Raw genomic sequence first — 16,909 nt, 5'->3', positions numbered from 1 at the left:
CCATTTCTCGATCCTATTGTCTCAGTGCTCGTATTGAGATTGATAGTACGCTATAACGAAGATGCCAAGTGGGCATTTTTCTTTCTGGAGGAAAATGTCCGTTGACCTGTTGTTGTCAGAAGGGGGGTGGGTGCAAGGAGGGAGATGAGAGGAGCGGTTGCGAGGAAATGGCGAAGGAGGGCAGGTTCCAAACATTTTCGGAGTTGATGGAGGCGAAGAGGTTGGAATAGCTAAACCGAGGGGGGGCGGACTTAGCACATATACAATCTCGGGTTCCAGGATTTGCTGGTACAATGAGCGAGCGAGGGAGGGGGAAGGGCTTATCCACATTAAGGATGAGTATATTTAATGCAATAAACACTTTACAGATAATGAGGTTTCTTGTGTAGTTCAGGGAAAATATATACATCATTTAGTAAATATAAGAAAACCTATTCTGTTAAAGCTAATTGGAGTCCTCCCACTGTACAGTTGAGAGGACGTGGCCTTGATGCCTAACTTGCATCGTTATCTCAGCCAGACGTCCAACAGTCGCCAAGATCTAAATCCCTGAAAGAGAAGGAATTAAAACATCGGTTTGAGTGGCGCCCGATCAATTATCCAGGCAAGAATGACATCATTCTCTACTAAAAAAGTTTCAAGTACAAGAAATCACATTGTAACCTTTATTGGCCTTGCGCCTTAGCCTTGGTTGTTTCTTCTTCTCTTTCAGATATCGAGGGACAGTTCCTCTTCCAGTGTCCTATTTGGTTGCGTTAGTGGAAAGATTTCCGGAGCGGCTTAGGCCCGGTGGCGGATGTGCTCCTTGGGGGACAGTGCGAGCGTGAGTTAGTAGGTTGGACCGTTCCCGTATTTGCCGGCTTACACCCTTCTTCTTCTTGCCTTTTGTAGTAGTTAGGGAAGTAGGATGGCAGACTTCGTTCCTGAGGGTGCGGAACCTCTATTGGAAGCGTCCTGGAGGATTGAAGCAAAACGATTGTGCAGGAAAGCACATCACCCTTCTGCCTCCCTTACTTTTTCGTAGTGAAGATTGGTAGGGTTGCCTCGTTTGAGAGGAGTTGTAAGGTGATAATTATCACTTTCAGGAGGATATAAGAATCACTTGCTAACGAAGGAATAGGAATTCTCTGTCGACAAAAGAACTTGCAGGAGTTACTATAACTAAATACTGAATGCCCTTCAATCAAATGGGGAAGACCCAAATAGGTTACAAAACCCTTCGCCGAGACCCAGAGATGAAGATAGGGTGGGGGATTCGACTAGCCCCTGTCTCTTAATAATGCAACCTGCGTTCCGTGTCACCTGGAATAGCTTAAGTGAAGGTAGGTGCATATCCTTCCAAATCTTTAAGTGTAAACGGAACTTGGTATCTGTATTTTAATTAGATTTGCTATTAGCTCAATAAAAGTAACTTTTCAGTTCTGATATTTACTTTACATCTTGTAATTATGTCCCCTTAGGTTGCTTTTGTGGTTCAATCTTATGACTTCCTCCTCACCACGATAAGGGACATCACCCTACCAAACATAAGAACATAAGAATCACTCCATACCTTGTTCCGTCTGTTTAATGACCCCACAAAGTACAATGATCAAATGTTTCTTTTGGCCCAAGAACTTCAAAAGAACTGTGGTGAAGCAATACGAATGTTGTGAGGGACCTACCTCGAGTGTGCTGGCCGTACTTACCAAATTACGCCCAATCCCGGCTTTTTGTCCAGTTACCGACGTGCTGAATTGGTATAGTACGCTGAGGCACCCTTCCTACCCTTTCGGCTAAACAGCTACGGATTGTAGGCGCTTTTGTGAAATGTTCATTAGCGGAAGTTAATGTGACTATAGAATAACATGACCGCCATTGGCTCTGCATCCTGAATTGAGATTATCCTGGTTGAGGAAGGACCTATTAGCGGAGGTTGGGGTCCTGTCCTATGACAAAATAGTTTGTATAAGATCTGACAGGAAGTAGTTTAAGCGATCTCAGTGAAATATAATCCCCTGTTTCTTGAATGACAAGTGTACTGTCACTTCACTAGTCCCGAGAACACAAATGAGTTGCATTAAGACATGAATCCTCTAACTCCGTCAAAGAGGTTTGTTTTAGTTGGGAACTTCTGCGCAGGGTTTTAGGCGGTTATTTGATTGTATGGAGCGCGGCCCTGTTAAGAGGCTACAGAAGGTCGCTCTCAGAAATTATTGTGCTAGGATTTGACCTCAACCATTTGGAATTCGTCTAGTATTGTTCGGTAGAATAACTTGAAGCGAAAGGCAATCGGATACTTTACAAAATGTAATGGAATTTTACACTCTTTCACCAATAAACTTGTAGTAGGAATACAAGATAGTACTAGGGTATGCTCTTTAACGAGACTAGATAAATCCCAGGGCAGTTGTATTACGATGTGCACACAAACACCTTTAATCTCCTCTGGGCCCTCGAGAAGTGAGTTGAAGTTCACCATAAAACATTTTGGACTAATATGTTTGGACTGTAATTGTGTTCACCTACGAGGAATAGTTGTGAATACTTAAGAGAGTGAAGAAGACTAGATCAATACCACCTACAACGGGATATATTAAACAACAGTTTTTGTAATTTGAGATCGTAGCGCTGTACTTCCTACCGTAGCACGTCTGTGAGGGTTTCATAGCGGTAACTCTGTGATTAGGAGTCTTATATCGATCGGACACAAGATATAAGGTATATCATGATGAAATCAGAAGCTATTAATGAGAAAGTTCCCCGTGTATGGTCCCTCCTAATAGATGGCCAAAGGAATGATACTGATCAGTTTAACGGATGTAGATCTCGTCAGCCTACACACCGCAGCTCTCCTCAGGTCAGCCTAATTCACGACCCGTTGGAAGGCTTTCAATGACCAAACCGGCTTCATTTAGGCTTACCTCCTCTTCAGGTACGCTTTGGGATAATAAAAGTGATAAAATTCTCCCTTCCCGCACGCACCGCTCTCTCAGTGTTTGGGTTTAATTTGAAATGTTTGTCAAAAAGATTGCACAAAGAGGCCATCCCATTAAAAATGGAGCCCACCATAAAAGTGGTGATACAGAAATGTACTCAATGATGATTTATTATGTGGAGAATGTAGTATAATAACTTTTAAAATAAGTGATACCTTATCTTATAATTGGCCTTTAACAAAAAAATGTGCTGTCTGAGATAAAGTCCTTTTTATTTTGGAAAAAGAGATGAGATATTACGACTATAATCCCTAGGGGGTGACCTTTTGAAATGGACTCAGATCAAGTAGAGAGAAAAATAATACGTTATAGATCACGAAGTTTATGATGACTAATCATATAAAAAACTTCATAATAGAGGATAAAAAAACACTTATCAGAGTGGAGTGATAAACCGAGGGATATTGCTGGTTTTCGCATTTCCCCGCTTCTATATTTATTATATATTAACCCATGCCTTTACCTGTTTTGAAACCAACTCCCATCCATTTTCCCAAATCCATCGTGTTGAATGTAATATTATAAAACGTCACTTTTCTACAACCACCCCGATTTTCGCCAAAGTGAATATTGTAAAGAGTGGACCGCCCAGAGGCGAACCATTGGTTATTGTAAACTGCATGAAATTTAAAATGAAAATGGTTTTTCTATTTTGAAGTCCGTTCGTCCAAGGAACCAAAAGAGAAAAGAGGTGCTAAGTACGTTCCTGACGCGTCGCCGGAAAAGTGAGGGTCGGATTGGCTTAAGGTATTTCGAGCAGCCTATACGATAGTCACTCTCCGCCTAAAACGACGCATCCACCTCGCGTCAATGTGGAACTAATTTAGGAGAAAACGGGAAACCGTAAGACGATTCTTCATAACTAGTTCGCGTTACATTGATTCGATAGCTTCGCCAATAAATCGAAATTCTCTATTCCGCGATGTGCTGCAGTCGAGTTTCTCCTAAATCGATCGCTCTGTACCATTTCCCCTACTAACGTCTTTAGTAGAAACCTACACGATCGTGTAGTTTCTCCTTAAACATCGTGTTTCCTATAGTTACTCTGATAGCTGCCATTCTATGTTCCCGCGTGCCTCGTTGTCTGTCACGTAGCCTACATGATCATGGATCTGCGTTGGTTCTAACTGATTTTTAATCTAATGTCGATTCTTTTTAATCTCTGCCTCATAAACAGTCCTTGTCTGATGAAAGTATGAACAAGTTCAAGTAGTCAACATGGTACACTTTAATGGCTGTCCCTTAACTTGCAATGCATGCATCAAATCTATCTAATTCCTCTTCTACGGTTATCACCAGTGTAGGGATATTATGTTTTCGATATCACTTCAATACCCCAGCCTAGCCTAAAATCCCCCTAGACATAACTAAGGCTTCCCACTTTTATAGATAGAGTGGCCTTTGCCTTAACCTTTTTATAAATTTACTCCTATTAAACTGATTAAAAAGAATTAAAGCCTTTTTTAAAAAAACGGTTGCCTTACTCTCAATTAGCCACCCGTTTGATCTACTAGGCTCCTATTGCCGATCCCAGGTTTTAAATTTCAAGCCCCCCGTCCAACGACCGATATTAAACCAAGGGCATCGCCATGTCTTCTTATTGTGTGTTGTTTCTAATTTCTTTCGCTTTTAACAGAGAACAACTAAACCAATTGCGTAACGAGACGTTTCATTAATAACATTTTTTAAAATAACCTATGTGTCAGCTGCTCATGGCATCTGTGTCTTCATCTTATGATAAATATTTTATATAAGCGTACAACAAAAACAATGTGATTCATCACCTTACTAATAATCGTTAAATGACGCCGTCATTTTATAATATTAAAGTGATAACAATGTTTTTTTATGCATGTATAATATTAACTCTCATATATTAATATTCTCGCCTGCAGCATTCTCTTTACATTAGTTAATCATGCTTCTTCATTAATCCCGCTTAACAATATACAAAAGAGGATGTATGCAAATGACCATTGATACATCCTTAACGGCTCGTCCACATCATTACTATATTTGATCCCGTATGATAATAAAGTCGAAATCTTCCGCATTGGAATAAATCATAGATTAGTGGATCGAGGATGAGCCTTACAAACACTGGAATGAACAAGAACCCTTAATCTATTACATTTTTTATCGAGCAAATCGGTTTACAGGTGACCAGAAAGTCTTGAACCGCCAAGAGGGAACTCCTCGGTTGTGTAAACACCGTTAGTAAACTATCTTCACCGCGCACTAGATGTAGAAGCATAATTTTAACGATCGTTCATGACGACGAAGAGCTGCGAGAAGACTGATTGTCTTTGCGAGCGCGATAGCGCTCAGCAATGGCAGGTTAATGATTTACCTTGCATTACTAAGCGATCGTTAAGTTAGTTACTAAGCGATGAATCTTGCTGACCTAAATGATCATCCAGTGCGCGCGGGCGTTAAACGATACGCGAGGATCTCATCATCTACACGACCCGATACTCTGAGATCGCGTATCCGATCGTTAAAATGATACGATCAACTCTTGATCGCATACCCCATCATTTAACTGATGCGTTCAATAGCGATCACGTACTCCATCGTCTTTACAATGTGATCAACAGTGATCGCGTATCACATCTTCTACATGATGCGATCAACCCTTGATCGTCTCTTTCCTTGAAGAATCGCAATGCTTGCACAGATCTGCTTCTTCGAACGACTCAAAACTTCAAACAAACTTTGAATATGGACTCGATAACGATTATTATTGCCCAAAAACACAGGGACCTTTACAAACAACCACAAATGTAAAAGGATTTAAATCAAACCGAGGCTACCATCCACGAAAACATCCATTAATCCCGCACATCCATAGCAAATTTAACCATTAAACAGTGTAAAAATGCACCCATCAAGAACATAATTGTCATTTCGTTGCAACATATGAAATCGGAGTATCAGAACCTAGCTCTGATACCAATTGAAGGATCTCTTACCGAAGAGTTCCATGAGCGCGTTTGGATCGCTCTAATTTTACAGTGACTGAAATACAACAATATACATTCAAACGTACAGTTATGCAAAAGAACAGTCAATTAAAGGCATGCTTTGAACAAAGATAAACGAGGGAGAGAGTTTCCATACCAGTTGAAGACAATCTTCAATCTTCGGAACTCAACGTAGCGGAATTCTCTACCCGATCAATCAACGCCCGAACAGGTGCGTCGACTGCAACAACACAAACAACCGCGAACTCACGAATGCAACGGGGACGACACCACTAGAAAAGAGCCCCAGGTATTCTCGGAGTGAGACCCCAAAGCATGGTCTTTGGTGAATTTGGTAGAGGAAGGAGGAACACCAGATCATGTAGGCGATAAGCAACTAGGAGGGAAAAAGGCGCTATCGTATAGCACGATGTTTAGGAGAAACTACACGATCGTGTAGGTTTCACTAAATGATCGTTTAGGAAATGGTACACGATCGTTTAGGAAACTCGGCACACACCATGATCGATTAGGGAAGCTATCGAATCATGTAGGAACTAGTGTGCGATCGTTTAGACGCGAGGTGGACGATCGTTTAGGCGGAGAGTGACTATCGTATAGGCTCTCGAATTCACTATAAGCAATCGAATCACTTTTCACCAGACGACTCTTTTTTTTTTTGGGTTCTGCACGCTACGATTTCAAATGAAACCATTTTTCGATTGTTATTTACAGTTCAGATAACAATGTTGCCCCACTAACTCACAATATCGAACGTGATTGCAGCTTATTATTCATATAATTAACCAATTAAAATACATAAAATATATATATATTATATTTTATCTATATAGTTTTGATATACTATCTACTATAGTATTTTCTTCCTCTACTTGATATAAATCAAATTCATTTATATCTAATTTTCATCCAAAATAGTATACTCAAACAGTTTAGCCAATTAATTTCATAAATTATAGCATAACCAGTCCATTTCATATATATTAATCGAACTTCCTCGTTTCAAATCCTTGAACACGTTCAAATTAACCCAAAACACTGTTCTCGAATTTTCCAAGCTACTAGGGACCTAATGGACCTTATGGCTGCGAAGCTCCAACGGTCCGTGAATAGCTGACTAAACTCTTTAGCTACGAGATTTACCATCCTTTAACTGTTCAGACATTCCACTAAAGACCAACAGCTGAATTCTTCTTACCACATATATATTTCTTTGTCCATCGGATATAACCAATCATGAGTACGATGACCCTTCACAATGCTCGTAGAGTCAGCTAGGCCATACTGTTTACCGTTGTAGTTACACATCTCATTCTTAAGTACCACTGATTCCTCTAATGAACAATACAAATAATCCAACTATGTGTGAACACTCTCGGGCCAAGAGAATTGTGTGTGTGCCACATCGTTCAAGCACCTGGAATCAGCTCTTAAGGGAGTATCTATTTACTTACCTTCCTTAGGGAAAGAGTGAATTCCTCTTCTTGTGTAGCCGAGTTCTCACGATCCCAAATTAGACGAAATTCCCCAAAATGGTTAGGGTTGAATAGGACGACCTGACCACTCGCGCCCATACAAATCAAATAACCGCCCTCAAGCTTGCAGAAGTTCCCAACTCACTTAGGATTGAGGTTATTACCTTATGGTCATCCTAGTGAAGTGAAGTCTCCTTCATGAACTGGTGTATAGAATATAACGGAGACCGTTAACACTTCCTGGTCAGATCTTATACAAGATACTTTTGTATTAGGAACCCACTCGCCGATGTACCTCACAGGAATGATCAGGATCAGACCATCTATGACAAGTCACAACACTTGTGAACATTCCACAAAGCGGGCCACATCCGTAGTGTTACCAGGATAAGGTTTCCCTCCTATATCCATATACTACAAACCATTTTGGTTATCACTCAAGACATGATTCACTTGTATGTCACCACATACATGCTTGAGTCATATACAGATAACCAAAGATTTTATGTTTATTGGTTTGTGGTAAAGCAAATAAAACAAGCAACTAAGGAAAAATACAAGATGTGAAGTAAATATCATATATTATACAATACAAGCGTTCGTACAAACTGTTTACAAACTACAGGACACGAGATTTTAGGGCATCAACCCCAACAGGCTAGAGGAGTTGTATTCTAGAAAAGTGTTAAACAAACACTTATGACTTCTTCTACCATAGTTGTGGAGTTTATGCTATGTCATGAAGCATCCAATCATGGAATATAGTTGTGAAATTTTGTCATTGGATTGCAATAATGGTTGGCATAGAAAGACCATTAAAATTATTTTGTGACAATAAGTCCATGGTGATGTATTCCAACAACAATAAAAGAATACGAAGTCAAAGCATGTAGACGTCAAGTTTCTAGTTGCGAAAGAAAGAGTTCAGAATGGTTAAATTTCGATAAAACACATAGGAACAAACTCTATGGTGACAGATCCATTGACTAAAGGTTTACCACCTAAAGTTTTTTATGAGCACATTGCTCACATGGGTGTTAGTCACTCTTCTGATCTCATGGTTTAGTGAGAGTTTGTTATTGAGAATGTTCTTTTGACCTTATTTGTTTGTTTTTTTTATATAGAATAAAGTTGATGTTTTTTATTATCTGAACTTTGTTTATCATGCATGTTGTTTTGCAAATACAGTTTAGCATAAAGATTTAAAGAATGATTCATTAAGAAATTTGGACCAGTAGGAAACAAACGTGATCTAGATCACTTTGCATATAGTTTCCATGCTATCAATCCATACTTAATTTATGTCATTGAATGTATTGGTACTAGTGCTCAAGGAAGATTTAGTTATGAGGGTAGTGATAAAAGTCACCTTGGTTTTGTTCTAATACAGGAGATGGACCATATTAAACTAAGAAAAATCTATTATTGAAATAACATGTTTATGCACACTTAAGGTTTATGTGATTTAATTACATCAGATACACATACATAGCCAAGTGGGAGATTGTTAGATGTGTTTTATTTTGACATGTATAATTAAAGTATGGGCTATGTATGTGGGTTAGTATTTTATCACATTAGGTTATTTTAATAGTTTGGGCTCTATTATGTGATCTATTTAATTAAGATCCTATAATCCTAATTAAGTATTGACTTAATATTTAGGTAGATGATCATTCCTGTTAACTATGGTTTAATGAGAACCCTAATTAAACTAATATATAAAGAGACCTTAGAGCAATGAATCAAAACAATATGCACTCAATTTTTCTATAGTCCCATCTACGGAGAGATTCCAAGTAGGGCATACATAGTTATGGTTAAGAAAAACAATAGCCACCTTGTAGTTACCATCAATCTTACAATGGAATCCGATATATTATTTATTCTTGACAATTTAGTATGAATGATCCTAGGAATAAATCTTTTTAATATTGATTATAAGGATTTTTATCTAACACCCTACACCGATATAACGTGAAATTCATCTTACAATGCTCAGATTGTTTTGTTTTGTGAAATAAGAAACACAAACAAAGGCCGCCAACCAAAAAAATGGAATTTATTGCCCGTAGCTATCTCATTACCCTTTCATATGGATATATTCATGAAACAATATTGGTTGGCTGAGAAAAATTATGAAACTTGTTTTACAATTCATTGGAAGGTCCCAAGGATAGATGAGTTAAGTTCATGCAATGAGACAATTTAAGACTTGACAGTGATGCACCCACTTTGTGCGTGTCATGAATCCCAACCCCTATGAAACTGAAATCTATCTTCTAAAAAATTAGAATTTATTGCCAATTCTAGCTATTTTATTGATTTTTTTAATATTTAATACTCGGAAGATTTGAAACTTACTATATAAATAGTAAATTTCATAATTTATTGAAAAATTATTTAGGATAGTTGGGGCAAGGACCATCCAACTATAATAACCATTTCTTACTACAGTAAATACTATTTTGTATTCTCCAATTAGCTACAGTCAACATTATTTTAAAACTCTCATTTACTACAATATTTACTATTTTCTACAGTTTTTATCATTTTACCTTTATCATTTTTTTATTATTTACTATAGTATTTACCATTTTTTTCTCAAACTAAAATAGTTTACACTTCAAACACCATACTATTGTAACTCAAAATAAAATAATCTACACCCCAAACACAAACTATTATAATCCAACTATAATAATTTAGGACTATAATAACTATCTCCTTACCTTAAACACCCCAATTGTAGTTTCAAAATTTAAAATTTTGAGGCAATTAAATTTAACACGTGCTTGGTTTTGAGTTTGAGTTTTAAGAGGTGCATTTGTCTTTTTATTTTTATTTTTTTATGTTTTTCTTTTTAATAAAATATACTATAGGGTGTTTGGCTCACCAACATGAGTTGAGTTAAGTTGGTATAATATACCAACTCATTGTTTGGCCTACCAACTTTAAATGTTGGTGAAGTTGAGTTGATATATTTTACCGACTCACCTAAACTCTCCCTTCTTCCCATGTTTTCAAGGCTCTACCCATCGACCATTGTCACACTCCGAGAACTAACTCTGGGCTTTGGCAACCACCTCTAATGACAACTCCGACGACCGACTCCGGACTTCAACAACCACCTCTGATGACAATTCCAGTGATGAAATCTGGACTCTGACAAACCACCTCCAATGACAGCTTTGGCGATCAACTCCGAGCTTCGACAACCTTCGTGCGACCAAATCCAACAACCAATTCTGACCTCCAATGACCCAACTCCGACGACCACCTTCGCGCTACCAACTCCGACAACCAATTGGCTCCGATAACAAACTCCAATTACCAACTCCGGCTATAAACTCCGATGAAAATCATCTTCGATGATCACCTTTGAGTGAGCAACTCCAACGACCAACTCAAACTCCGATAACCAACTCTAATGCTACCTTCATGCGACTAACTTCGGGCTCCGACGTCACCTCCGACTACAACTTCCAACGAAAATCATCTTCAATGATCAACTTTGATGACCACTTTCACCCGACCAACTCTGGGATTCGAAAACCACCTCCGATGACAAATTTCGACAGCCAACTCCAATACACCTTCATGCAACCAACTTCAGGCTCCGATAACTACCTCCGACTACAAACTCCAGCCAAAAATCATCTTCGATAATCAACTTCGACACCACTTCCGACTACTATAAGATTGATGACTATTAAAGTATATTGTAGGGTTAATTATATAAAAAAAAATATTATTTTATCTACATTAAGTGCAATATTTATACGTAAAAAAAAAATTTTAAAATTTTTTTTTTAATTGAATTCATATAGACGAAAAATATGTAGAAAAGTATGTAACATATAATAAAATAATTCATAAAATGAAAAAAAAAATTCATGAAACATTTTCCAGCAAAAATTAGTTAAAAATCTATTTGTTGTCTGATGATCCTGAAATGGGGTGACATTCCATTGGCTATTATGATGATGAGGGAGATTTAATTTTTAAAAAAATCATGACATAGTAAAAATATAGAGCAACAATAGGAAGAAGAAGATGATGATGATAATGAAATTCAATAAAGAAAAATTAGCTAGAATCAAAAGTTTTGATTTCGCTTTGATTTCTCATTTTATATAAACATATTTCTACAAGAAATGTAATGGGTTAATTGTTGTTCATTGCCAAAAAAAAAAAAAAAAAGAAGAAAGAAAAATTAAAAATTAAAAATTAAAAAATTAAATGAAAAAATTGTAATCCATATCTTATTCAAACAAAGATGGGTATAATTATTGAATAAAAAAGTTTCAAAACAAAAATAGTAACCATAAAAGCATATTATTGAATAAAAAAGTTTAAAAAAACAACATCAGATAGCCAGATATGTAAACTCTACACCCAAACACAGATATATGAACTCAGACCAAATAACTCTTCTTCTTTTTCAATGTCAATTTTTATATTAAGTAATCTAACAATTTAGTCTTTATAGTTTTTTTAAAAAAATAGATTGGAAAATTGACAAAAATGGCCCATTGGAAGTTTGATTTTGTATTTTTACCTATTTTTGAAAAACAAGTTTTTTTTGCCTCTTGATGATGAGAATGATGTAAGCATGGTAAATATTGATTGTACAATTACTCAGTATAAATATTGGTTGTATAATTACTCTTATGCCCCTTATTAAATTCACACTTTCAATTTCAACCACCATCCTACCAAATTAATTTACATTCTCTACCTAAATTTATTCACAAAAAAATAATTTATCCAAAAAACATTAACAAAAAATTTCAATTACTCTTATGCCCCTTATTAAATTTCCACTTTCAATTTCAACAATCAACCCCTACCAAATTAATTCTCCAAAAATTCTCCACCTAAATTTATTCACAAAAAATTAATTCATCCAAAAATCATTAACAAAAAAAAAAAATCACATAAAAAATTCTCCACCAAATTTGATTTGTTTACAACCCCACAAAAAGTTCTCTTCACCAAATTATTTCCAGAACAAAATTGGTCAAGTCCAAAACTGGTATTTCACGAAGTTGTAATTTTGTACACTGCATAAGAAGGTATGTATATCATTTTGTATGTATTCAATAGTTCGATAATTTCTAGAAAAATTGACAAAAATGAATGACCTTTTTGGAGTTTGATTTATGCTTACTTTTTTTACTGTTTCTTTTTTCTGTTTCTTTTATAATGCCCTACATTTGATATTTCATATTTTTATAATACCCTAAACCCTAAATTTATAAATTTATAAAAAAAAATTAAAAAAATAGCAAAATTTTTTTTTGAAGATACCCGACCAGACTTCACCGGGTAGAAAGGAAATGAGTTAAAATTACCTAGTCGAGCTTCACCGGGTACAAAGTAATTGATGAAAAAGTTGGATACCTGGTCGGGATTCATCGGGTAGAAAGCAAATGTGTTGAAATTACCCGGACAGGCTTCACCGGGTACAAAACAATTGTTGGAATAAGTTTGATTCCCGGCTGGACTTCACCGGGTATGAAATAAATTTATTGACCCGGTCTTCTTGGGTATGAGATAGGAATTGGGTTGGGATTGGTCCAGGGCCTGGTAGAGTTAACCCTAGCCCGGCCAAGCGCACAAAAAGTAAGGATTCTGTTTTTTGGCTCGGTGTTGTACCCAGTCGAGTGGACGACCGAGCCAATTATTTTCTTTTTAGTTTCTTTTTTTTATGTTGCTTTTTCTTTAACTACATTGCATTAATACATTTTTATTATAAATTGTAGGAAAATGTCTCGTGCTTGGATTTGTTTCGATGGCGTTTAGAATGAAAGGGAAAAGGGTTACGATATAGGAGAGCTGCGGGGTTTGACATTGAGGTCGGCATGGCCTATAATGAATTCCTAACCGAAGTTTATTAGATAATTGGTACAATGTCAGATGAGTATAATCTTGTTATAAGATGTATACTTCAATTGAAATCTAAAGACCCTGCATTTGTAATTCGGAATGATGAAGATCTACACACATTCCTCACATGGGAAGATATCTCAATAATACTTCTTTACGTATCCACACTTCCATAGTGTTCAAGTAATCAAGGATTTCATCCAAAAAATTCATATATCCGACGAATTGAAGAAATCCCTTCAACATCTAGGCCAGTACATTACAAAATGGAGTCGAATAGTCCATTTTCCCCCACATATTTTAACCCATCACTTACTTCGTCGCCTAGTAATTTGGCGACTCATAACTTAGGGGATGATATAAACCAAGGTCAATATTTCAATGATTGGTCTTGGATGGAGAAGGATGATGGAAAGGAACCCAAGATTAATACCCACCATACACCTCATGCAGAAGAACGAACAATCGAAGACTATGGAGGTTCGTCACATGCAACGGTTTGTGACTTGTCACATCCATCTAGTAGCACAATCATCAACGCCAGGTCAACCTTATTCTTCTGAAGATGTGCAAGTTGGTGACATATTTATATCTAAGAAGACTTTAACGATGTGGTTATCTATGTTAGCAATTAGAGATAACTTTTAGTTTAGGGGTCGACCACAACATTATACAAAGTTATATGCTTAGTTGAAGAATGAAAATGGAGACTTCGAGCCGTTAAATTGAAAAATTATGATAAGATCTCTAAGTATGACAATATCCGCACATGCAGAAATGAAATATTGACTAACGATCATAAACAAGCTTTTAGTTGGGTTCTTGGACATTTAATTTCGTCGAAGTTTGAAGACATTAGTCGTTCATATAGACCGAAGGACATTGTGAAGGATATAAAACAAGAGTTTGGTGTGAGTTTAACTTACGACAAGGCATGAAGGGCAAGGGAAGAAGCATTAGTGCTTGTATGGGGGTCACCAGAAGAATCCTACAAGAAGTTACCTAAATTTGGTGAAGCCTTATAAATTGAAAATCCTAGTTCAACATTTAAATATGATTTGCAGGAACACAAATATTTCAAGCATGTCTTCATGGCTTTTGGTGCTTCCATAAGAAGGTTTCTGAATTGCATTCGCCTTGTTTTAATTGTAGATGGAACATATTTAAGGGGTAAGTACAGTGGTAAACTCCTACTTACGACTGGGGTCGATGGAAATAATCAAATATACCTAGGCGTGTTCAGTATATCTGGTGGAGAAATTGATGAATCTCGAGTGTGGTTTTTTCAGCAATTAAGATGTGCAATTGGGTAAGTTTGTGATTTGGTTATCGTATCAGATAGACACCCAAGCATAAAAAAGGCAATTATCATGATCCTCTCAGAAGCATTTCATGGTATCTGCATCCATCACTTAAAAGCTAATTTATTAACTAATTTTAAGAAGAAAGATATTTTGGGTCAAAGCAGCCAAGGCAAGTTGTGAGTCTGTGTTCAACTACCATTGGAGTCAATTTGCAGGGTATCCAGGTCCACACAAATATTTAGAAGATATTGATCTTGAGCGATGGGCTAGGATGTACCAATGTAACAAAAGGTACAATCAAATGACGACAAACCTCGCAGAGTGCATAAACGGAGTGTTAAAAGATGCACGACAGTTACCAATCACATCATTTCTAGAACATATTAGAGGTTGGTTATAGGACTTGTATTACAGATGTCGAACGGATGTATCAAACAATACGTCAAGACTGTCAGACTATGCAATGGGATAATTCGTGACGCAACAGATAAAGCAAGCAGACATGAAATTAGGCCAATTGACCAACATGAGTTTGAGGTGATAGATGGAGTTTTAGGAGGCCGTGTAAATATTCACGCAAGAACATGCACTTGTTGCAAGTTTGATTATTATGAAATCCTTTGTTCACACGTGATTGCTGCATGTAGGGTTCAAAATATTGATCCCATCTCTCTTTGTTCACGGGTATACTCTGTTGAATCAATGTTGGTTGCATATGTTGAACCTATATAACCACTTGGACACTTTTGGGAGTGGAAGCAATCATCGGCCTTCATCGATGTGAAAACATTGTCTCCAAAAAGAGTTCCATGAATAGATCGCCCACAAAAAACAAGATTTCCTTTTGCAGGTGAATTTCGTCAAGCCCACAAGTGTTCTAGATGTGGGCAAAAGGGTCATAACAAAACATCATGTAATCAACCTTTCAATAATGTCGAGTGATGTATGGATTTTCTATTACTATTTATGTTGCACATCTTTATGGATTTTTGTGCATTTGGATGATTTTTGTATGATTTTTTGCATGAGCCCAGCCGATAATTGGTATTATTGTATGATTTTTTTGCATGAGCCCGACCAGAAATTGGCGCTTAGTTGCATGGGCCCGATCAGAAATTAGTATTATTTTATGATTTTTTGCATAAGCCCAACCGGGAATTGGCACCTAGTTGCATGGGCTCGGTTGGGAATTAGTATTTTTTAATGATTTTTTGCATGAGCCCGACCGGGAATTGGCGCCTAATTGCATGGGCTTGACCGGGAATTAGTATTATTTTATGATTTTTTGCATGAGCCCGACCAGAAATTAGCGCCTAATTACATGGGCCCGACCGAGAATTAGTATATTTGTATGATTTTTTGCATGAGTCCGCCCGGGAATTGGCGCCTAGTTGCATGAGCCCGACCAGGAATTCACCCTGTATATTTTGATGATTTTCTAATATATCCTTACCATTAATTACAAAAACAATCTAAGTCAACTATAAATTTTCATTCATCACTTCAAATATTAATTACAAAAAAGTTTACGAACCTCTGAAATAATGCTCTCTGCTCAAATTTGAATGGCATATTGTCTACGAAAATATGTCATTCTATCTTGTGTTAAGGTGTCCATTTTGGACCTGGTTACATCACCAATTATACCCCATTTCCCAAGTCACTCGACCCCATACCCGGTTGGTCCCGGGACCGGGCCAAAAACCATCCACTCCCTTTCTCGTCCGGTCCCGCCCCAAGCCCGGCCCGCCACCTTTCCCGGCCCCCTTATCGATCTCGCCCCCCTTCCTGATCCCAATTTCCCACAACATGTTCCACCCGGTCAAATATCTAAAGAAGCTCGGCCGGGCTTCATCGAATTGGAGATGCTCAAAATTTGAAAATCAAAGTTTAAAGTTAAAAAATAGTTTCTAATGTACAAATCAACTCATATACTATCTATATGCCTCAAAATCATTATAAAATGCAACGTTTTTTTTACCAAAAAAAAAATCTAAAAAATTATGAAACCGCATGAAAACCCATAAAATCAAGAACAATGCCAAAAAATCCAAAACCAAAACCCTCCTAACATGTGCATAAATACTTACTTATGAAGATGAACTGATGAAGTGATGAACATGAAGATGATGAACCAAAATGTTGAAGAAAAACTGAAAGAATGTGAGAAGTTTGAAAGGAATTTTAAGGGTTGCAAGAAAACGGTTATGGAGGGAGAGATTGGGGTTTTGAATCTTTTTATAAAAAAAAGTATAATGGTCTTTTCCTACCTCTAA

Source organism: Benincasa hispida, chromosome 2 (assembly GCF_009727055.1).
Source record: "Benincasa hispida cultivar B227 chromosome 2, ASM972705v1, whole genome shotgun sequence".
Classification (NCBI taxonomy): Eukaryota; Viridiplantae; Streptophyta; class Magnoliopsida; order Cucurbitales; family Cucurbitaceae; genus Benincasa; species Benincasa hispida.
The sequence above is the reverse complement of the archived record's forward strand: the minus strand, read 5'-3'. Positions refer to the sequence as shown.